Source organism: Anomaloglossus baeobatrachus, chromosome 5, assembly GCF_048569485.1.
Source record: "Anomaloglossus baeobatrachus isolate aAnoBae1 chromosome 5, aAnoBae1.hap1, whole genome shotgun sequence".
NCBI classification, from domain to species: Eukaryota; Metazoa; Chordata; class Amphibia; order Anura; family Aromobatidae; genus Anomaloglossus; species Anomaloglossus baeobatrachus.
In genome coordinates, this window is record NC_134357.1 from 81,768,577 (window position 1) to 81,793,808 (window position 25,232).

General features: G+C 42.6%; 1 long non-coding RNA gene across 1 annotated transcript in view; it reads right to left on the reverse strand.

Moving 5' to 3' along the window:
* Positions 1-25,232, reverse strand: part of LOC142313328 (uncharacterized) — a 37,445-nt gene that overhangs the window by 579 nt on the left and 11,634 nt on the right. The gene's annotated exons all lie outside the window — the stretch shown is intronic.

Here is a 25,232-nt window from a genome sequence, read left to right on the forward strand (position 1 = left end):
TCAGCCAATGTGGAGCGGGGGCGCCACAATAGTAGGGTATTTAACCTCCGCTGTTAGGTAGTGCATAAGTGCAGGGTGAAACATTGGGAACTGGTTATCTCTTTTACCTTTGCTTTTTCCCTCTCTATTATTTGCACAAGTGTACTTTTGATACTTAAAATTTGGCTTTTAAACAATATTTGTGTAATTTTAATGTATAGCTATCCTGTATATACTGTGTGAGAGAATACAAGCCATTTTGTACTTATAAAAATCATCTTGTCTTGTAACTGAATGATGTCATAGGGCTCAGCTAACACTGATGGGTGGGGAAGTTTCACATTTCTACACACACCCCTGCAGCTCTTATTGGTGCATAGTTACTTCTTTGTTTGGTATACTATATAAACTGGTCACATGATGTAATAAAGACAGAAACTTTCAATACACCATACTAGGCTGTGCTGTATTGATTTCCCAAGTTCTTGTAAAACAAATCTTATTAATTTGGAGTTCCAATGGCATAGAAGGACTGTATATCGCTCACATAGTGCAAATCAAAGTTTTCGATGAAGAGAATAATCCGGCATCCATGATCCATAAACAGTAGATTTTTTTATTATATTTTCAGTTAGAAACTTCAATCCATTTGAAAAAAGATAAAAACACAACAACCAAGGATATCCAGGGTCATACAAACGCGTTTCGGACTAGCTGTCCTTATTCATTGTAGGTATTTTAACTTTAAAGAGCGATCAAAAGACTAAAGTATAAAAACATACTTAAACTTACTTCTCACATAACCCACCCTTTTGTTCCTCATTGGTATCTCTCTGGTCCTTTTTGCAACTTTTTTCCACCTCCACAAGCATTTCAGCGCATGCACGCGCAAGACCGTGGTACACGTTGTGACATCAGGACTTTGTGACCCTACCTGCACATGAGTAGAAGTGTCCTGGAGCATGTCAGAGCCTGAAATCCTGGCCAAATATGAGGTGGCCTGGGGATTCCGCGCTAATGGTGATAAAAAGAACATGCAACGAAGGCTGGACGGGTGAAGGTGAGGAATGGAGGAGCCAGGGAGATGAACGGTGATGATAATTTTTTTTATGTTTTACATCTTACATTGATCATACTCCAGTCTCTAAAGGAACCCCTGAGAATATTAAGGGACATTATATTTACAAATAATAACTGCTCTATTACTTGAATTGCCAGGGAAAAACTGTACAAATAGGTGAATTAGGATTTTACCTGATCCACTAATATCTACAGTAGTATCTACATAGATTGTCAACCTGATTTTACATCTATTCATGCGCTATGAACTTCTCTAGTCCAGTTAGAGCAAAACGAGCATAATATTTGGTTTGGCACATTTAGTTTAACAAAAATTAAGGAGTTGTGGTGTTTACGTTTATTTCATCAATCTAATGCATTTTTTTTCAGATGCAGTTTGAGTTATTATGTCACTCAGTAAGATACACTTATGGTAATACTCAGCAGTGTGGAATTCCCCAAATAATTAGATTATTGCACACAGACTACTCGCATTATGATTCACCGCTTTGGATAACTGAATGATAAACATTTAAAGGTACAAACAGTTATTTCAATGAATGCCAGCAATGGGCTTCAACGCCTCCATCAGGGTTAATTAGTTCCAGGTATCAGAGCTAAAATGTATTACATGGAAAATGTAATTTAAAGGGTTATTGCCCAAAAAGAAAGCTGTTATCACCTATTCACAGGACAGGTGATGACTTTCTGATTGGACGGGGACCGACCTCTGCGACTCCCACTGATCCTGAGAACCAGGCCGGAGTCACACTTGCGAGTCTCTCATTGAATCACCCGGCACGGCCGCACACTCTCCGGACAGGAGCAGGTCGGTTGCATGTATCTCTATGCAGCTCAGATGCTCCTGTCCGGCGATTGTGCGGCTGTGACGGTTGATGCAATGAGCGACTTGTGCAGTTTACACGCAAGGCACTCGCAAGTGTGATACTGGCCTTATAGTATAATCGTTGTTTTAATTTTTATTTCATGAATCAATAGTACAAATGACAATAAGCAACTTTGTGATATATCGTATCAGACAAATCTGCTTCTGTCTGCCAGAATTTATCAGTCGTTATCAAAATTCTCAATTCTAAGGTAAAATCTGTATTCAGTGCAGCTTTTCCAATTACTGAGATAAGAGAAGGCAGTTACTATTGATGAGATTCTATGTAGATAGAAGAGGGAGGAACTAGAGGCAGAGATCCACCATGTCAATCCAGAACGTACAGACGCTCTGGAGTGACATGGTGTAGTGACAATGGGGATGTTGTAAATGGAAGGCCCTGGCGATAGGGAGAGGGTAGAATGGACACCTCCTGCAACTCACCTGAGTCTTTACCCTAAGCTCCCTAATGTCCCTATACGGGTCCTTCCCTCTGTTGCTGTCAAGTGCTTGCCCTTGACTCACCCTGGCTAATGAGAAAGCCGGTGAGAGTAGTCTACCCTTTACAATAATACAACACAAGGTAAGGCTTGTTTCACACGTCAGTGATTCTGGTACATATGTGCTAGTTTTTATACATACCAGAATCACGGACATACGCAGACCCATTATAATCAATAGGCCTGCACACACATCAGTGATTTTTCACTGACCGTGTCTCCGTGCAGAGTACGTGCATGTCCATGATTGCAGCACGGAGATATGTCCATTTTTTCTGGCACCACTAATGTCCCACGGACCACACTATAAAGCTGAATGTGTGTATTTATGTGTGTGTGTATGTATGTATGTATGTCCTTGATTGGCATCTGCACCGTCGCAGCTACAGCCACAAAATTTTGCACACTCACACTTCTGGACCCCGAGAGCGTCATAGGCTATGTTTTGAGGGGAAATTTTAACCCCGCGCTTTACAGTTATTCACCAAAAAACCTGCCTCCATTAAAGCGAATGGAGCTGGGAGCCACAGTGCAGCCAGAACTTCAGAAGAATGCGCAGCCACGCCCTTATATGGAATGTTGGAGTGTCACAATGCAGCCAGGGAAAGAGGCAGACACAGACCGGGTAAGAAACAGACACAAAGAGACAGACACAGACAAAAAGACAGACTGACAGGGAAAGAGACAGACAGGGAAAGAGAGAAACAGGTTAAGAGACAGACATAGACAGGTAAAGAGACAGACACAGACAAAGAGACAGACACAGGGAAACACAGACAGGGAAAGAGGGAAAGAGACAGACAGGGTAAGAGACAAAGGCAGGTAAAGAGACAGACACAGGGAAATAGACAGAGGGAAAGAGACAGACAGGGAAAGAGAGGGAAAGAGACAGACAGGGAAAGTGACCGAGATAGATAGACAGACAGGGAAAGAGATAGATAGACAGACAGGGAAAGAGAGATTGAGACAGACGGAGAAAGAGACAAAGACAGTCAGAGACAGACAGGTAAAGAGACAGACAGACAGACAGACAAAGAGATAGAGAGAGAGACAGAGAGATATATACAGAGGGGGAGACAGACATTATAATTACATTTATATCTATTTGTTTTGTGGTTTTTGTGTGCAGAATACATTTTTTTTAATACATTCTATTTTGTTAACAGCAGTTATTAACCCGGGCGAAGCCGGGTAGTACAGCTAGTTGAAAATAAAAAGCATTTTCAACTCACCCGTCTCCAGCAACGCTGTGTTCTGCCTCTGCTCTCTGCTTCTTCCTGGCCGGCTCATTATGGCATGCATATTCATGTATGCAGCCAAAGCCGACCCGGAAGTAGCTGTAGTGGTCAGACAGTGGCGGCCGGATGCTGCATCACAAGACTCTTCAGCAACACGCACATCAGGAGTGGGGACAGGTGAGTATACAGTACGTCCATGTGCAATCATGGAGTATGAATCACGTATCACGGATTGTACATGGAGAACACACGTGCCATGAATTACAGGTTAAATACCGCGCCAAACCACAGGAATCAAGATGAAGAAGTAATTCTCTTTTCTTTATTTTCACAGGTCTACGCGTTTCAAGGACATATCCGTCCTCTTCCTCAGGACAAATGCAGAGAACACCATAGCGAGCAGGAAGGCTGCAGGCTCCCATATATACATTGAAAAAAAGCCACGTATGCAGTGATTACGTCATCAACCTCCTCATGGTTCAAAAGCACGTGGAGGAGTGAATAAAGCTCAGATTGTTGTCAAGAGGGGGGAAAAAAAGAGAAAAAAAGAGAGAGAAAAAAAAGGGGAAAAAAGGAAAAAAAAGAAAAAAAGAAAAAAAGGGAGAAAAAAGAGAAGGAAAGGAAAGGGGGAATAAAAGCCGAAAAAATCAAAAAGGGGAGAAAAAATGGAGATGTGAATAACCATTGATGTGAATATATAAATTGAATTAAAGTGAATACAAAAAAAGTGTGTGCAGATGTTTTGCTGTTATCCATATGGTTAGTGTCTAAATGTGCATAAAATGTAAATGTATGAGGCAAAATTATATATGAAAAAGTTCATAAAAATGGGGAAGGGCGTGGGAAACTCAAAAGATGGTAAAAATGTGTGTTGCAACAAAAGGAGCATTGAAAAACCAGGGCGGGAGCGGTAACACCCGCTGTGGAGACATAAAGGATTTGACAGCGTGGGAAAATGTGATATGCGCCTGCGCAAGGGGTGAAATGAGGTGAACGCGTGTAAGAAGACTTGACAGCGTGGGAAAATATGATATGCGCCTGCGCGAAGGGTGAAATAATGTGAAAGCGTATAAACCAGAAAAAAAAACATTGAGCACTTGCGCAAAGGGGTGACTGCAGGTCAATAAGGGGGATGGGTTTGCACGAAATGGGGAAAAAAAAAAGGGGCCGTATAGTTAATAATCTGCAGGAATGTGTGTTCGCAAAGAAAAAAAGGGTTACATTAAAAAAGGGGGGGCAAAACTAACGATCGGGGAAAAGGATGTATGTATTAGCCTAGTGGTGTATCTTACAACAATATATGTATTTATGAAAAAAATATTAGTTTGGGGTGGCAACTAAGAGGCCGGAAACACGTAGAAAATTAGAATGATATAAAAAAGAAAATGAATGCACATACATATATGCGCACAAATATATCTACACAAACACATAATGCTATATTTATTACAAAAACGTATTTAAAAAGGAATTAATATAAAAGTGATTAGTATAAAAATAAGGTTTGTTGGGAAAAAGGATAATGAAAAAGTATAATGATTGGTAGAAAAAGGAGTGTATATGAGTGCATGGAATGAAGTTGCAAGAAGTGTTCAACATGGTCACAAATGGACCATGGGGAATTCCCGAGCAGGGGTAAAAGTATAGGCAAGATGATTACCAAAGAAAAAAAAAAAAAAAAAAAGGGATAAATTAATGGTTGTAGGGAAATAAAAACGGGGATATAAAAAAATGGATATATATAAAAATATATATATATATGAAATATATAAAATATATAAAAAATATGTAAAAAATGTATATATAAAATGTGTGGGTGTAAGGAACCACGCAAAAATCAGTGTATATATATAGATAAGCTGATAAAAGAGTGGACAGATATAGAAAAAGAAAAATAAGTGCATGAAATAGTACAAAATACTTGAACCAATAAAATCCACATAAAAGATATTAAATATATATATATAAAAAATTATTTAGCGTAAAAGAATAAAAGTAAAATCACATGGTAAAAAAAGAGATGTGTATGATTATATAAAAACTAAAATGACAAGTCCGTAATCAGATTCAGGCCCATTGGCTTCAAAGTGCCCAGTTTGTGTATCCAGAAGGATTCTTTTTTGCTCAGAACATCCATTCTATTGGGGTTATTAGAGGGGATTTGTTCAATGGGCGTAATGGAAAAGGCAAGAGTCTTGTTATGGGACAAAGTGCAGTGTCTGGAAAGTCCATGAAGCATGTAACCGATCCTGATGTTATATCTGTGTGAATTCAGGCGATTGTGGAGAGCTTGACAAGTCCTACCTATGTATTGTTTGCCACAATTACAATCAATGAGGTATACCACGAAATTGGATTGGCAGGTAAGATGGGCTTTGATGGGGAACTCTTCTGTGCCATTAGAAGATTTGAAGCTTGTACGCTTGTGACAAATTGTTTTGCAACAGAGGCAATTCTTTAAACCGCATCGGTAAGACCCTGAGGGAACAATGGGGTTAATCACTCTCGGAAAGGAAGTTCTGAGGCGGCTGGGGGCTAAAACATTCTTTATACTAGGGGCTCTTCTGAATGTAATACCAGGGATGGGGGGAAGGATGGTTTTTAGGAAAGGATCATTCAATAAAATATTCCAATGCTTGGAGAAAATATTCCTGATTTTAAGGTTATCACTGCTATAAGTGGTCAAAAAATTGAGGTGGAAAGAACCCTCATTATTACCAGAAACAGGGGTGATGGAGGTTTTAGGGGTGATCAAGTCCTTTTGCTCCAAAGTGGCGGCATTGTGGTATGCTCTTTGGATGAGAGTTTTGGGGTATTCTTTTACCAAAAAACGATCCCTAAGTATTTTTACCTGATGGTTAAAGTCCTCCAGACGGGAACAGTTCTTTCTAATACGTTTATATTGGTTCCCTGGAATGTTTTCAAGCCATTTGGAGTAGTGCTCACTGTTAAAGTGGATGTATCCGTTAGTGTCCACTTGTTTAAAAAATGTTTTCGTCAATATTTTATTATCAGACTCAGCCTTCCACGTTTGTTTTATGCGATTAAGGGTGTTGTGACTCACACAACCCCACCAGGTGAGTGCTTCCATTGCACATTCCTTATTCCATTTGTTATACCGGATAAGACCCTATTTTGCGCCTTTTTTCCCACAGTTTATTTCAGTGCCATGAATTACGGCACACGGAGGGACATAGGCATTTTTAACACGTCAGTGAAAAAGTCTGTTTTTCACTGATGTGTGAAACAGGCTAAGAGAGACAAACAGAGAGAAAATGACACAAATAGGAAAACACTCCAAGTTTCTTTAATGCATGAAAACATCACCACTGTAACAGTCATGACGTCTAAGCTGCTTCTTGAGACTGGCTCCTTCCGAAGTGGTCAGCATAAGAATGAAATTCTATAACCAGTCGCAGATGGTAAGATATGTGACTTTTAATAGTGAAGGGGAGTGGTCACAAAAGCACCTAAAATTAAGGCTACAAAAAACAGCCAGATAGGAAAGAATCCTTAACCCCTGGAACACTAAAAGAAAGTAGATGCATTCAAGTTCCAGTTGTAGAATTGCAAACTAAGGCATTGTGACCTTCTGGTCCCAGACTTGCCAGAGCAAGACACACTCATGATTATGCCTTTCCTCCTTCCTCTATCTGCATAGAATCTCATCACTAACAGCTGGCATCATAGTATCTCAGTAATGGAAAAGTCTTCACTGAATACAGATTTTAGGGGTTGTCTTGCCTTCCGGTACAAGTCTGCAGTCATTAGCTGACTCCAAAGTCATGAATCCTCACAGCGCGCAATGCACATGCTGTCAGGATTCTCCAGTGCCAACATCGGGAACTAGCGGGTGCATGACCACAAGTATGCAATTTGCTTACATACAGTCATATGCCAACTAGATGTGCGCGGCCTTGCTCAATATAAGTGAATTGAGCAAGGCTGGATACATCTAGTTATGCAGACAGAGCAGAAGGCTTGTAGTCCAAGGAGGAATAGCTTCACAAATCCAGGAAGAGCAGAACTTGAAAAAAAAGATATATGAGTAAATTCCATATATTCATTATGTAACAAACATGACATTAGCTATAAAGTGTCCTCTTTAAATACATTTATTCTAGCTGCGTGATACCGGCCTTCGGAAAATTCTTGTGGCAGGTGCTCTTTAAAATTTATACAGTCATAGCAAGAAGAGTATTAACAAGGCATTTATCAGTTATCGTCTTAGTGCCTTAAGGGAGGAAGAAATAACAATATTTTACATTTCAATAAAGCCAATAGTTTCATTATGCATACATGGAAAAAGTGCCAAATTATAGGCATTATTATAGGCACACGCTCAAATACCTTACATGTCTTGGCTAGATGTAGTCATATATATCCAAAGACGTTTAATCCAATTGGCTTCTAACGTTAATGTTGGCACTTTACACCCATCCAGATATTGTATATGTTTTCTCTTTCAGCCAAGATGACAAGAACAAGAGACTGAGGAGGTACCGCACGTGTTGAACCCACATACGGCAAATACAGACTTCTAATGTAATTATACATATTAGATTATAATCCCAAATTTATGATAATTTAAGCACAGTTACAGACCTGCGTCTTTCAAAGGCAAATTTCCATTTATGGACCTAAAGAAATATAGAACAGGCAAAAACGCCTAATCTTTGAGTGGTTTGGGCACATTATGTTAGACTTGCTGGGCGAGCAGGGATTTTAGTGGACCCACTGGGCCGCAACACACAGAAAACCCAGAGGGGCTTGACTACAGACCCAAACCTGGTTTTCACCAGAGCTCCTGATGGTGGAAGTGTTACGCTGCAAGGTAGAATCCGGGTGCCACTCAGGAAGACTGGTGTTGCGTTGGCTGGCCCCAGGGGTATGAGAGCGACAGTCTCTCGTATAGAGTTGGTGCAGCAGCTGGTGTAGAGGTTCCGTCCGGGATGGATGGATGGACGGGTGCAGGGCCAGTGTCAGCACCCAACACACCCGGGCAAGTGCCGGGGCCCTGGACAGCCGGAGGGTCCACTCACCGTACTGAGGGGTGGTGATCAGTTCTGCGGTACCCGGGCTGAGTTCCAGGGACCACAGTTCTCAGGGCGGCTGCCACACTTTCCTGGCTCCCAACCATTTAAACTTGGCACTTGCAGCCCAGAATTCACTGCTGACTGCTGGAGTGCTTGTATATGGAAGTTCAACTGTGGGTGGAGCTACTGCACGACATGCTGCACTCCTGTCCCACAGATGAAGAGACTGGAGAGAGCAGAGCCACAGCGCCAGGTAACATCACCAGTGCAGAGCGCTGTCTGTGGCCCCTTGCCTCCCCCCACCTACCCAGAGCTGTATGGGCCCACCAGAGCAGAGCAGTGTGCGCCCCCAAAAGCAGTATGGCTCCACCAGAGCAGAGCGGTTTGCTCCCGACTCCCCAGAGCAGTTTGGTTCTACCAGAGCAGAATTCCCCCAGCCCTACCAGAGCAGAGCAGTATGCTCCCAGGCCCCCATCATCAGAGCAGCATGGGCCCCCCACAGCAGTTTGGCTCCACCAGAGCATAGCAGTATGCCCCTGGCCCCACCAGAGAAGAGTAGTATGCCCCCAGCCGACCTCAAAAAAGCTGTATGCCCCTGGCCCCACTCACCAGAGCAGTATGCCCCAAGCCCCCCACCAGAGCTGTATTAGGCTCCCACCAGAACTGTATGGGGCCCTCCATCAGAATTATATGGTGCCTCAATCAGAGCTCTATGGGGCTCCCCACCAGAGCTGTATGCCCCCTTCCCCAGTGATGTGTATGCCCCATAATAACATTTGCGCCCCCCAGTAACAACTATGACCCCCAGTAATGTGTATGCCCCACAGAAAAGTATATTTCCCCCAGTAATGTGTATACCCCTTAGTAACATGTATGCCCTTCGGTAATATGTATGCACCCCTAGTAATGTGCATGCCTGCCTAGCAATGTGTATGCCCCCAAGTATTGTCTATGCCCCAAGCCTCTCTTGTGAAGTATATACTGTAGCCCCAGCCCCTCCTGTGATGTATATACTGTAGCTCCAGCCCCTCTGTGATGTATATACTGTAGCTCCAGCCCCTCCTGTGATGTATATACTGTAGCCCCCAGCCTCTCCCGTGATGTATATGTTGTAAACCTCAGCCCCTTCTGTGATGTATATACTGTAGCCCCCAGCCTTGCCTGTGATGTGTATACTGTTGCCCTCAGCCTCACCTATGATGTATATACTGTTGCCCCCAGTCTCCCCTGTGATATATATACTATAGCCCACAGCCTCCCCTGTGATGTATATACTGTAGCCCACAGCCTCCCCTGTGATTTATATACAGCAGTCTCACTGTGTGCTACTAGGTCTGTTAAAATGATGGCCATCATGCAGCGTGGCCTGCACAGCCACATGCCCGATTGGAGCTGGACGAAGACAAGCAGAGATGAGTGAGGCTTCTGGTATCCCCATATTAATAATATCTTTAATATGTCTCTGTTGTGTGCATGTATGATGTGTATATCAATGTATGTCAGTGTATATGACTGTGTGTATATTTTTGTCTGTTTATATGTATATTAGAGAATTTGTCTTCAAATATGTATATACAGTGGAACCTTGGTTAACGAGAACAATCCGCTCTGGGACTGTGCTTGTTAACCAAGTTACTCGTTCAGCAAAGCAAGATTTCCCATAGGAAATCATTGCAATGCAGATAATTCGTTCCACAACTTGTTAAATGTCCCATCCTGGTCCCCTATTGTGCCATTCCACAAACGTACAAACTCACACATACATATATGTATTATGATCACCTTACCTTCCGTTCCATCGCCGGCCTCCTGGATCTTGTAGTTCGCCGGTACAGGATGTGTATCGGGTAACCATCGCCAAAGAAGGAAAAGCATGGGCCAAGAAGCACTCAACTCACGGGTTAACCACAATTTTAGACATGTTTATTTAGACAATCTTAAAACCATTTAAAACCAAATGACCAAATGTCCATCCATCATGATAAAGATAAGTCATAAATATGGTGGGCAAAAGATATATATTATATAATCACCACCGTATAGCAGTTAGCAGCAGGAATTGATATACATAAATGTGCAGGTCAAGCAATCAATATCCTCAAATATATGATCCAATAACAAGGTAAATCGATATATATTCGTATAACAATTACCCTAAATATATAGTATCAGGTAAGCCTGGGAGCAAAATCTCAGAAAGAATCAAACCAAAGAGATATATGAGGATGAAAAAGTACCAATGTTAACACAACCTGCAAAAAAGATCCAAACTGCCAAAGGTGTAAATGGAAAGAACACCCACCAATATCAATTTCAATTACGGTTTAAACATGATGGCAAGATGAACAAATACCCCCACCAAACGCGTGTCGCTTGTGAACAAGCTTCATCAGGGGAAGAAAAAGGGTCTGGACAAGAAGACAATACAAATTATATATATATATATATATATATATATATGTATATATATATATATATATATATATATATATATATATATACACACATATACAAAGATAAAATGTCTAAACAAGGTACCTGGTAACCATAGCGACGAGGGAGAAACTTCCGCTGCCAGAGCGCTGACATCAAAGGCAGGAGCCGCTTGCCTCTGATTGGCCAGCGCGCTGCCTTTGAGTAGCGGCTGACAGTGGAAGTTCCTCCCTCAACGCGATGGTTACCGATACACAGCCTGTAGCGGCAAACTACAAGAACCATGAGGCCGGCGATGGAATGGAAAGTACACACATTATGCTCACTTTACCTTCCCTTCCATCGCCGGCCTCATGGTTCCCGCACTTTGATCTGCCCTGAACAGGGCTGATCAAAGTATTGTGCTGCGCCTGCGCTGGACCTCAATGCCGGCGCGTGTGCATGACGTAGGACGCTTATGGGCCTCAAATCTGGTGTCAGGTTCCCTTTAAAGGGACCCTGTCACCGACTCACTTGTAGGGCGGTTTAAATGAGGTATGGTCCAATAAACTAATCTTGCAATTGACGTGCCTACATAGCATTAGTTGAAGCTCTGTATTCCACTGTTAAATCATCATGGTTCATTGAATGAAATTATTTTGTAAGAATGCACTGTTAAATGAGCCAATACTGTAATCTATTCACTTTAATTTTGTGAGTAAATATTGCGTAGTCAAGTGAGACTAAAAAAATGCTAATATATTACTGTATGTACCACTAGGTAATTATTTTGTAGTCCATGGCGAGGAGGACCTGTTTTTCGGGTTATTTGCATCACTTGAAGACCCTGCATGTGCTGTTTATAATGTGTGTTTTAGATCTAAATAAATATTTTGATACTTTTGTAAAAATTACCTCATTGCGTTAAAGACTCATTTTTCTTGTATGTATGAATTCTGCATAGAGTCGGCAAAATAATGTTTGAAAAAAACAAAAACTGGAAATGGTGGTTGATATTCACTTGTGAGGCGGTCTGATAAGTTCCAGTCCAATGGGCACCTCCTCTATCCTTGCGATTGCCGTCCTCCTTCTTGCTTCATGTGGACGATGCGTCCTACATCATCCACATATTGCCCTCCATTGCGCTCCTGCGTACGCACACTTCCCTCTGCCATGCCTAGGGCAAATCAAAGTATTGTAGTGCACATGCGCAGGTGGTATCCTTTGACCTTTCCCCATGCCTGTGCATTACAATACTTTGCTCTGCCCTCAGCATGGCAGAAAGAAGTGCGCATGCGCAGGAGCGCCACGTAGGACACTCTATGGATGACGTAGGATGCGTATTCCGAATGAAGCAAGAAGGAAGATGGCGATTGCAAGGATAGAAGAAGCATCGGGTCAAGATCAGCGATGCCCATCGAACCAGACCACATCAGACTGCCCCATCGGTGAGTAGATTACAGGTTCCCTTTAAAGCACATACTGTATTTCTATAATCTTGCATTTTAGCTAATACCTATAAAGAGCGGTTCAGATGATGTTTGTAGAGCTTGAACCTGTCATGCAACATTTTGTCATCAGATTAAAAAGAGCTTCTCAGTTGGCTTCTTACTATTTGTTATTTTTTGCAAACAAGGCATTATACTCTGAAAAAGCATGAATTGAAGTGTCTGCCTAGGGGCAAGCATAAAGTGATAGAGATCAACCATTAGAATAGTCTTCCAGTATATGGTGGTTAATCCCTGAGCCCACTTCCGTGCATGCTTCAATAAAGAAGTTATTCAGCCAAAAATCAGTACATTCCTTAACCAGATCAAGACTGGGCCTTACCTCCTTGCCCCTCCACCCACTCGTTTCTGACCAGGCACATTTTATTTGTATATGTGGTTTAAAGAGCAATGAAAAAATGTTCTCTTTCTGATATTTTGGTGGAAAAATAAGGGAAATACTGTAAGTGTCTAATTTTTCACATTTAAGAAACAAAAAAACCTATGACCACACGGGTGAAGAGGGGAGCCGTGTGATGGCCGGCCTTGCTTCCCCTGACTTCTGTGTATGTGAATAAGCGAGTGTGAGTCAATACATTCGAGATCGTGCCCATCTCTCTGTGCTGGAATCCTCATGTTAGACGGGGTGGAGGCGGCACTCACCACACGACAGGCTTAATACAAGTAACTGGAACTTCTTTATTCTGGCACGTTCAGTATCCGTACGTCTGGTCCCTAGGACCCCCGTAATGTGTTCTTTTCTCCTCGGGGAAAAACTCTGCTAACTTGCCCTGGGTAACTTCCTCCAGCAGCTAAGTCCTGTACACTTTATTTTCCCCCCGGTATCCGTTCCTTTGCGGCTGCCATGTCACACTCTTGATTGTGTTCCAGATGCGCAGTCTCTCCTGGCCAGTACGAGGTGCCACTGGGGTCTCCGAATCCCAGTGTCCCACTGGTCCGAGGTCGATCTGCCACCCGTCAGCCGGGTGAGGTCTTGACACATATGGAGGGATTCCCTCCAGTTGAGTCAGACCCTAACACGGAGTCCTGCCTAGCACAGTTCCTGCCGCTTAACTCCCTAGATTATTTCTGCACACATGCTGTAACCCTCTACTTTCTGTGTAACCTATTATAACTTTTGGCTAACTAAACTACTCCTCCCATGCTCCTCCTGCTGCTTATTCCCTAGTTCACTCAAGCTGCTTTCACACTATATTTTGTTAACATGCGTCATGAACGTTTTTTTAACGCAAAAACGGATCCAGTGCAAATGCATTTTCATTTCAATGCATTTGCAATGGACTCGCGTCAACATGCGTTCACCTGCGTTTGCGTGCGTTATAGTGAGGATCCAGCGACTTGCAGTTTTTAACATTTTTCAAAAACGCTACTTGTACCATTTTTGAGCTGCGTCCAAATACTGCAAATTGCTGGATCCTGACTATACTGCACGCAAATGCATGTGAACGCTGGCATGCTGATAGACAGGATCCTGCTTGCTCTACTGAGCATGCCCAGAAACCAGCCTGGCGTGATCAGTCTCTCTCTCCCTCTCCCTCTCTTCCCCTCCCTCTCTGTCTCTCTCCCCCTCCCTCTCCTCTCTCTCTCCCCCTCCCTCTAGGTCTCTCTCCCCCGCCTGAGAGCTACGGACACTCGTAACCAAGGTAAATATCGGGTACCCAAGCAAAGCGCTTCTCTTAGTTACCTTATGTTTATGTTGGTTACATGTGCAGACGCTCGTAACGAAGGTAAATATCGGGTATCCAAGCTAGTTACCCAATGTTTACCTTGGTTACGAGCCTCCGCAGCTGTCAGATGCCGGCTCCCAGTCTGTCACGTTCAGTTCTCCTCATTCCCGATCACATGACTCCAATGCCCGCCCATAAACTTCAAGTGACAGGATCCTGCAAAATAACATGCGTTTACATGTGTTTTTTTTGCTGTAAAAGCGGATCCTGCTTTCATGACACATGTTAAAAAAAACGTAGTGTGAAAGCAGCCTTATTCCTATCACTACTTCTATACCTATCCTTACCCTGCTTCTATACCTGGCCCTGTACTACATCTCCTGCTGAACACAGCACAAGGGACCAGTATATGTTATACACATTATTTACAACATATAAACACATACATTTCCTCATTATCTGATCTATACCAGCGGTGACAGCTGAGTGGAGCCTGTTCACCTCTGTTACATCTTATCTTTACTGTTATACATACAATACATGTTTACACCACCTTCGTAGGAGAGGGCGCTATTCTCCGTCCTCCTACACAGGATCAATAACATACATTTACATTTTGTTCCCATTCTTTAACAAATATATTGGACACATTTTTCATGGAGGCGAGACTAGTAACAGCGATTTGGTTTGACAGTGACATTTTTTTTAAGTTATTTATTTACATGTTTTTATTTACTTATTTTTCATTTATTTTACAAATTGTGCCCCCTCCCCCATACGGTCATAAAAGACCTTGGAGAGAGGAGGGGGTATTTAAATATAATATTTTTATTTCCCATGTAACTGGGGTAGGTATATTAACCCTAAAATCAGAAGTGAAATGTAATCTCCTCCTGTGGCTACATAGCAGAGCCGTCTGGTCTCCCAGCAGTTCCTGCTCCCTCACTGTTTAGAGGGAGCAGCGATCGCATGACCACTGTGTGTGAAGGAGGGAGCGCCATCAGTTTCCCCCAGGGGGAGGGCCGGGACAGAAATAGACAAACAGGGGAAACCTAAACTCTGTCACACAACACACACACACAGACGTATAAAGCAAAAAGAGATTAGCAGGAAAACAAGAGCAGGGTGGAAACAACAACATGACTGGTAACTCCATAACAACACCAAGCACAAAGCAACTCAGAGACCAACACAGCATAAACTATAGTTGGCATAGGTAGGAGATTTCCTCCAGCCTAAAAATGAGAGGAGCAGAAGTGATTGGCTTTTTTACAACAGGGGATCAAAGCAGCCTAATGAGCAGGCTGGGTGAGGTAACTCTTGCTAGCCTGTTTATGAATGAGCACACAGCAGATCGTCGCTCGGGTCTGCCTGTGTTGATCAAAAACACGAGGGAAACTATTGGACGGAGTGTCAGATTCTGCAATGTGAACAGAGCCTGACGCCGCCATGACAGTTGGCAAGATTAGTGCAAAGCTCTGTGTGACAGTTGCCCTGTATACATAATCTAGCTCTCCTTACACTTTTTGCAATGTGCATGCAGAAACTGTTGTTACCTTTTCCGAGACATTGGTGACAATGATTTACGGAAGGTGAGCTTTAGCCCACGGCTGAATACTTGGTGGTAGCTATATCTCCTCTTTGTAGGTTTAATATCATTATCCAGCCATATGATATGTTCTGGTCTCAGCAACTGTGGATTTAACAGTGTCTCAGATACGGTGGTTAATGTGGTCCCTGTTTTTTATTACTTTTTCTGGGCAATAAGCAAAAAAGACCCAACCAACTAAACATTATATGTAATCACTGCTATTTTCTAATTATATACATTGCAAGGCTCAATTGCTTTCTAATAATATATTCACATACATTTGGCAATAATTTTACTTTATACTCTAAATATAGCCTCATCTACTGTTTCATCTATGTATTGTATGCCAGCAGACCTTCACAAATGTGCAACAAAAGGAAAACTTCATTTTACTCCAGTAAATTTTTTAAGGTTTATCCATTACTACAAAACCCTTTATTAAAGGGAACCTGTCCCTTATGCCATCCAAGCCAGCAACATTCACATTTGTAGGTCAAAATTCCCTTCCTAACCAGCCTTGTATAACATCATTCTCTACAATCAATGTGTAAAAAAAGCATTTTTCAGGTCTGTTTTTCGTATGCAAGTTAGGGCCCTGACTAGTGGCAGGGGCATTAGTTCCCCTGACTAGTAGGCCCTCGCTCCTTGTGTGTCTCTCTAGCTGGGTGTACGCAGTCCAGTTTCAGAGAGGCGCGTGGACACTGTTGAAATGAGCAGCACGCATGCGCAAGATTTCCAGGAGATGTGGCGACGTTGGCTCATGGAAATCAGGTCATCACGCCCATAGGGGCGTGATAACACGAAAAGAGGGCCAACTAGTCTGGGAAAATATTGCCCTTTTGTCTAGTCAAGCTGCAGTGACATTGGCTCATGGAAATCATGTCATCACGCCCACAGGGGCGTGATAACACGAAAAGAGGGCCAACTAGTCTGGGAAAATAATGCCCTTTTGTCTAGTCAAGACCCTAATTTGCATATGAAACACAAAGATGATAAATATATAAATACAGTATATATATATATATATATATATATATATATATATATATATATTACACACACACACACACACAGTACATATACTGTATATATATCAATTTTAGAGAATTATGTTATACAGGGCTGGAAATGGAATTTTAATATAGAAGTGTGAATGCTTTTGGCTTGGGTGGCATAAGGGACCTGTCAGGTCCCTTTTACATGATATAATGCCCCACATAAAAAGAAAAAAAAAAAAAAATGTTACCAGACAGTGTGGTTCCAGTGATGTCAGTACTGTGTCTCCCAACAGATGGAACTGTGAACGCTGCAGCCCATCAATGGCTACATCAGTCATGTCATACGACAGTGTTCCATTTAAAAAAAAAGTGACCGGAGTATGAGTTGGTGTACATGTAACTTGTAAGCTAATGTTCACACTGACCATAAGACATAAAAAAAGGAGGAAGAAAATAATAATATGAACATATACCCTGCTGTAACTATACGCGGTGGGGTGGTTTTACGCTTTTTTGATCAAAAATAGTGTTTACTAAGTCAACTATGTTCATTAATATGCATTATGCTTTTATAATAGTTACAGCAAGGTATACGGGTTTATAATTATTTTCTTCTTTGTTTTTTTTTAACAGTATTCCATACCACGAAGAGCCACAGCACCGACATTGCTGGGACAGCGCTGGCCCAGGATGTGACCATGGGTGTTTTTTTCCGTCTGTTCTTATTTTATTTGGAACGTGATGTAACTGTGGAATAAAAAGCGCAAAATAGGGTCTTACCCAGTATAGGGTTGTCTAGTGCTGAAAATACACTCACTTGGTGGGGTTGTGCCAATCACAACTCCTTTCTGCACAAGTAACGGTGGTGGTCAGCAGCGGCCCCGAAAGTAAATCGTATCATAAACAGGGAGAGAAATACGGGTGTAAGCCGCGCTAAAACCACAGGATCCAGAAGATTTTAAATAAATCCCTATATTTTCATAAGTCTACGCGTTTCAGAGATATAACCATCTCCTTCTTCAGGACTAGGGAAATCATCCTTTTTTCCCTTGTCCTGAAGGAGATGGTTATATCTCTGAAACGCGTAGACTTATGAAAATGAAGGGATTTATTTAAAACTTCTGGATCCTGTGGTTTTAGCGCGTCCTCTCCCTACTTATTTTATTTGGGGCACTTTGGCATTCAAGAATGGGCTATCTTACATTCACCCATCTGTGTGACATGTTCTAGCGCTGTCCATTTTTTTCTCTGACAGCACAATTACCCATAGAGTTCTATTGGTACACATCCATTTTAAAAATTGATCTGCGCCTCCAGTAAAGGAGATTTAGAGCATATTCTATTCTCATCAATTTTTGCATATGAAAAAATGAGCACTTTGACCAAAAATGGTTGAAAATCAAATCCTGCAGACTAATGTAAATTGTTCATTTTTTTCTCAAACACACAAAAATGGGCATCTGAATGAGGCCTAAGGCAGGCAATTTTAACCCACAGTGTTCTTACTTCATATTGAGAAAAAATCCCTTGCCTTTTGTCCATACCTTCAAGCACTGGAATTATAAAACAGTTCACATTTTTATCATGTATGTAATTGAAGAGAATGGGAATTATGGTTGGGCACATGCAACAGGTGCTAGGTGCAAGCAAAGCCAGGAGACAGAAAATTCTGCAGAAGACATTAGGACTAGATGAGTGAATTTGTTCGGAAAAGGTTTGCAAATCTCAAATTCAGCACAATCCTTTCCGTCCATTGGGATTCCCAAACACTTGTCAAAAATTGGTAAAATTCAGCCTTTGTTACATAGTTACTTAGGTTGAAAAAAGACCTAGGTCCATCTAGTTCACCCTTCCTCCACCAATTCTACATTTTATCCCCAAGTCACTTATAACCAACAATGTTGTGTGTAGTGAGGAAATCATCCAGCCCTTTTTTGAAAGCTGTTATAGTATCTGCCATTACTACCTCTTGTGGTAGGGCATTCCACAGTCTGACTGCTCTAACTGTAAAGAACCCTTTCCTATTTAGCAGGCGGAATCGCTTTTCTTCCATTCGCAGTGAATGCCCCATGGTCCTTAGTACTGTCTTTGGAAGAAATAAGTCATGTGCCAGTCCTTTATATTGTTCAGTAACTGTTCGCATTTACACTATTGCAGAAATCATCCACTTTTAGCCCCATCACATGACAGCCATATCAAGTAAATTTCAGCACCAAATCTGAATCTCTTGCCAAAAAAAAAACAAAAACCCCACGATTTTCTGACAGGAGTTGCAGGTCTCATTGAAGTCAATGAATTCACCTGAGGTGAGTTTACCTGCAGTCACAGGTGGGGGGGGACCGTGGGAACCTCTAGCTGTAACCGCAGGTAAACTCAGTAATATCACCGCTCACAACTGCGGCTCAGTCAGTGTCTGCCTAAAACTGCAGTGGGCATTCACGTTTTCTAATGTGCCCGCGTGCTGCGACTTACAAGGGTATTTTTGAGGTTAATAAAGGGGTGAAAAAGGGTGTGTGTAGTTTATTTCAAATAAAGGATTTTTTTCAGTGTGTTTTATTTCTTTTCACTTACAGGATTAGTAATGGGGGGTGTCTCATAGACCACTTCCTATTACTAATCTAGGGCTTGATGGCAACTGACAAATCACAGCTGTCATTAACCCTTTATATTACCCCAATTGCCACTGCACCGAGAAAATTAGAATGAGCTTGGTAAAGCACGGAATTGTCATACCTAATGGATGCAACAATTGTGGGTGGCTGCAGGCTGCTGCTTTTAGGCTGGGGAGTCCCAATAACCATGGGCCTCCTCACCCTGAGAATACCAGTCCCCGCTGTCGGTTTTATCTTGGCTATGTATCAAAATTGGGGGGCACTGCGTGCCGTTTTTTTAATCTATTTATTTAAATAATTAAAAAAGCCACATTGGGTCCCTCTTATTTTGGTACACAGCAAAGATAAGCACATGGCTAGAGGTTTCAGCTTGTAGCTGTCTGCTTTATTTGCACCGGGTATCAAAATATGGGGGGACCCTACTTTTTAAATTAATTTTTATTTATTTTTACACCACTATAGGGACATGGATAGTGTGTGTGCGATTCCAATCAATTACAGGGTTGGGGCATGGTCTGACTGCAACCAATAAGAGACCCTCAAACTGCCGCTGGGTGGTGGAAGCAGTGAATATGTATTAGGGTTAATAAATGGACCCGGAAACAGTTTTACAGCAGCATGGAAGGTCATTAAGTGTAACTGTCCTGCTTTATTTCTTATTTTCTTTCTTTTTGCTCCCCCCAGCCCTTACTAACACCAGCCCCCATAGCCTTTACTAATACATAAGTTTTGCCTCCCATTGAATTCAATGGCGTCGAACCCGAACCAAACCTTGAAAAGTTCGCTCATCTCTAGTCAAAAACTATTTGCCCTTGGTAAAAGATGCATGTATACACTTCTGCTTGGGTAATGCTAGCCATGCCCATTACATTAATTTTATTTACTAATGCTTAGTGATTTTTCAAGTCAAACCATCAAACAAATTAGAATCCACCAACCAAGCCTTGAATCTCTACAATAGATCCAGACTGCAAGATTTCAACATTGTGAATTAAAAGATGCTCCATTTATTTCAATGGACCTCAGTGGACTGAATGAAACATTTTGCCCAACCAATGGTTTGGAAGTTATGTATAGCTCTCAGACCCCCTGTATGTGGTTCCTGAGTGGGTGGGATATCACAGCACCACTAGAACTTGGTGCTAGGGTCCTAATCACTGTACATCAGAAAACTTCATCTCGTTTGATAGATAAGGTCTAATTTAACATCTACTACCTTCTCAAGTGTAATCTATCTCCTAAGGCCGGAGTCACACTTGCGAGAGACTCGCGCAAGTCTCGCATCACATCACCCGGCACGGCTGCACACTCTCCTGACCGGAGTGTCTCAGCTGCATAGAAATACATGCAGCCGACCCGCTCCTATCAGCAGAGCATGTGGCCATGCCGGGTGATGTGATGCCAGACTTGCGCGAGTCTCTCACAAGTGTGACTCCAGCCTAACAGCAGAGATATCAACATAGAGAAGGGGGAGAGCTTTGTCTCCCTGCTCATGGACTCCTATCTGTCCCACTAAATACAGACTCAACAGTGTGGCAAGCTTTCAATCCAGGATAGGCAATTGAATAATGCAGAAGTAAGAAAAAATAAAGTTCCAGCACCTATTGTGCTGCCAGAATGCTCATAAAGAGGAACCATCCACTCAAAAAGAGTGGATTTCAAATAGCTGAGTATGAGAATTTGTACAGTCCCTGAACATTATAGACTAGGGTGCATCGAAAGCATTTTTTTGTGTTCTGTGGAATAAGGGGAGCAGGCCGTCTCTAAAATATAGTCTTGATTGTCCATGTCATACTATAACAGTGGAAATGTGTCTTTTGTTCATTTCTATGGCATCTATGTGGAAAGATCAGATATCTCGTATAGCTGCTTATTTCTTGGCATAGTGTAGAAAGTTGATGCAATTGTAGCTTGGACATTTTGCGATTGTAGAAGTTAGAGGAGAAAAGAAAGGAACTTTGAATCCATTACCAGGTGTTCTTGGCCTTCTCAAAAGCACTATCAAGGTACAGCCTGAGGTCCTTGTTCTAAAGGAAAACGACGTCACGGCTGACAGCAAGTTATTCTTGGAGCTGTTTACATTGGGTCAATGTGTTTTAGAGAGAAAAGATCTAAACAATTAATCACTCTTCATATTTCCCCTCCTTTTCCTCCTCCGATCCGGCTCTCAGACTGTATACAATCCTTGTAATCAGAGTGCAGCGTTATAAACAGAGAACCTACACGTTCCTTTTCGGGACCACACAGGAGACTGGGGCCTACAGCTAAACTGTCCCTTAACAAAGGCCAAAGCACTTCCCTATGAAGAATTCATTTGGCAGCAATACGGTGTAGAGTCACCTTACAGGTCCGAAAATGACATAACCCTATATAACACCGGACATTTGGCTGACTTCAAATGTAGCTCCACTTTTGGGGCAGATTCTGACCTTTTGTGATGCGATATGTTTTCATTTCTTCATTGACAAGCGCTTTTGTACACTTAGGAGAAATTTGCTAAATTAACTTGCTGAGCAGAACTCTTTGAATTAAAGATCTGTGATGGCTCGGATATAAAGGGAACCTGTCAGGTCCAATATGCACCCAGAACCACGAGCAGTTCTGGGTGTATATTGCTAATCCCTGCCTAACTGTCCCTGTATCTAGTAGCATAGATAAAGAGATCTTTAGAAAATGTATTTCTAAAGATCCTTTATGACATGCTAATGAGTACAGGGACTAATCGCAAGGGTGTTAGATCCTCTGCTCATTCCTCCCTCTTAGCATGTAAGTACGACGCCCACAGGGGCGTGCTGACATGCTATTCAATGCCCATTGCCTAGCGTAATCAGCGGTGATGTACGTACCTGTGTCTGCTGTCACCGCATCAGATGACAGACAATGCGCATGATCAGAAGTCACACTTCCAGTGATGTGCACTATGAAGTCGGGTGTACACGTCCCAGCTTCAGAGAGGTCTAGTGCACATGAACATAAGTGCGGTGACTTCTGATCATGCTCATTGCCTGGTGTCTGATGCAGTGACAATGGACACAGGTATGCGTGTCATCGCTGATGACGCTAGACAATGGACATTGAATAGCGTGTTAGCATGCCCCTGTGGGTGTTTTAACATGGTAAGAGGGCGGAACTAACACCCTTGCGACTAGTTGCTGACCTCATTAGCATTTCAAAAAGGATCTTTAGAAATACTTTTTCTAAAGTTCTCTTTATGCATGCCACTAGATACAGGGACGGTTAGGCAGCGATTAGCAATATGCACCCAGAACTGCTCGTGGTTCTGGGTGCATATTGCACCTGAGCGGTTCCCTTTAAGCACTCCTTACAGTAATGGGCACATGGGTTCAATTCTGACCATGAACATAATCTGTATACAGATTGTGTGTTCACCCCATATTGTGCACATTTCCTCCACCCACATTTTATGACCAAACTCATAGGTGTTGGTTGTAGAATATATCAACGACATACTTATGCTAGAGTGGGTGCTATGTTGAGCCGATGATGCTCCATTTGATGTATAATTTTCATTCTGTACTGTGTGACCTTTGTGTGTGCGCCTCTGTTCTTACAATAATCTTCCATGTTGTGAAGATGTAAATAATAGATGCGTAATGTCCCAATTAAAAGCAGCCCATTCTCCCACAATATCTGGGTGCTGATGATTCTGCTGAAAGCATCCAGACATCACCACTAGGTGAACAGTCTTTTAGAAGGACTCTACCTAAGGTTTTCATCTCCTGTAAATAAGTAAGGCTAGGCTCATACTCATACAGTGCTCTCCGCTGTTGGGTTTCTGTCGGAATCCCCAAATAACAGTATTCTAACAAGGAACCGTGATGGGGGCCATTCAGCTCAATGAAACTGATGGAGTTACATTGGGCACTGTCTGATCTCCATCCTGATATATTTGTCTTTTTAAAAACATTCACAAAGACGCATTCTAATATGGTTATTGCAAAAAAAAAAAAAGACAAAAACTACAAGGACAAAGGACAGACAACATCCAAAGTGACTTCGTTGATTGTATATCTCTGGCAATGGCTTTGACGAGGTTCCTCGTCAGAATCCTGATTTTTGGGGATCCCGACAGAAACGGTGTCATAGTGTTCAGGAGAGAACACTCTACAAGTGTGACCCTACCCTAAAAAGCTTAGCATGTACTTAATGCGAGATAAAAAAAAATTAGCTGATCGGAGCTTACCGTATTTTTCAGATTATAAGACGCACTTTTCCTCCTAAAATTTTGGGAGGAAAAAGAGGGGTGCATCTTATAATCCAATTGTTGCTTACCGGGTGTTGGTGGAGGGAGGGCGCCAAAGCAAGGGTGCGGGTGCTGTGCTGGGATCGCAGGCACTGTGCTGTGCTGGGGCTGTGGGCCACGGGTCATGAATGCTGTAATGTACTGGGGCTGCGGACCACGGGTGCTGTGCTGTACTGGGGCTGCAGGCCGTAGGTGCTGTGCTGGGGCTGTGGGCGCCATCCTGAAAATGTTGTTGCCGGTGCGGACTTCAAATAATGGCACCTGGAGTCGGCGCATGCACATATGACGCTCTCGGCTCAAGATCTCATGCTGCCTCCGACTCATTGATCTCCCAGGAAAATGGTGCCCGGAGGTGGAACGTACGCAGATGAGATCTTGAGCCGAGAGCTTCATTTGCGCACGCACCGACTCCAGGCGCCATTTCTTTGAAGCCCGCAGCGAGCATCTGAACACCCGTCGCACTGACCACAGCATCGCCCTACTCCACCACCATCCCTGCCTGCTGTGACCCCACTCCACCACCACTACCACCCGCTGCCAGTAAGACACCAACGTATTGTAAGACGGACCCCATTTTTTTTTGCCTTTTTTTCCTCCAAATTTGGGGTGTGTCATAATTCGATGCGCCTTATACACCGGAAAACACAGTAATTAAAAGTGGGCAAACAAAATAATGAGCAACTATGGAAGTTTAAAGTGGAAATCTTACTGTCCACAAATGACACGTGGGACGTTATTACTACAGAGAGACCATAGATTAATAATCAGGAATGGGACAAAAAAAAAAAAGATTGGCAACAGCCCTCTGGCTAGCCCCCCTACATGTTAAGGGCTGAAATAGCAGGTTTATAACATTGGCGGTATCTAAAAATCCATGGCTGCCTCCTAAACTGCTCGGCCACAGTACTCTATGGCATGTACCGTAGACGCCAGCTGCTGGAGGCCGCAATCCCCATCATCGGTGGTCACAGGGTGTTTATAGCGGCTCTTCCTATTAGGAGGCATCACCACATCACCAACCCCGGCTTCAGTCGCCTGCCTTTTCTCTTGGTTGCTTGCTGTGGTCCTCCGCTGGGGCTGAGCACATCAGTATAAAGAACAGATGGACCTAAAGCTTAAATGTCCATGTAAATATTTTTACCTGTATTTTTTCTGTGCATGTCCCAATATGTATAAAATTGTACCTGGGTATGCCACTGGGAGTGATTGTAGGTTTATCTGTAAATGCAAGCTAATGTGTGGGTATGTGTTAAAGTGTGCAAAAATGTTTAGAAGATGTACATCTGTGTATTTATGTAAAAACGTATTACTGTGTGTATGTTGGTTAAGGCTAGGTTCACATTTCCGTTGTTTTGCATCAGTCACTTGCGTTGCTTGACGCATGTGACTGATGCGTTGTACAACGGATAACAAAGAACAGAATTCATTGTCAGACTCCGTTGTGTGCGGGGGGTGGAGTGCGAGGAGGGTGGAGCAGAACGG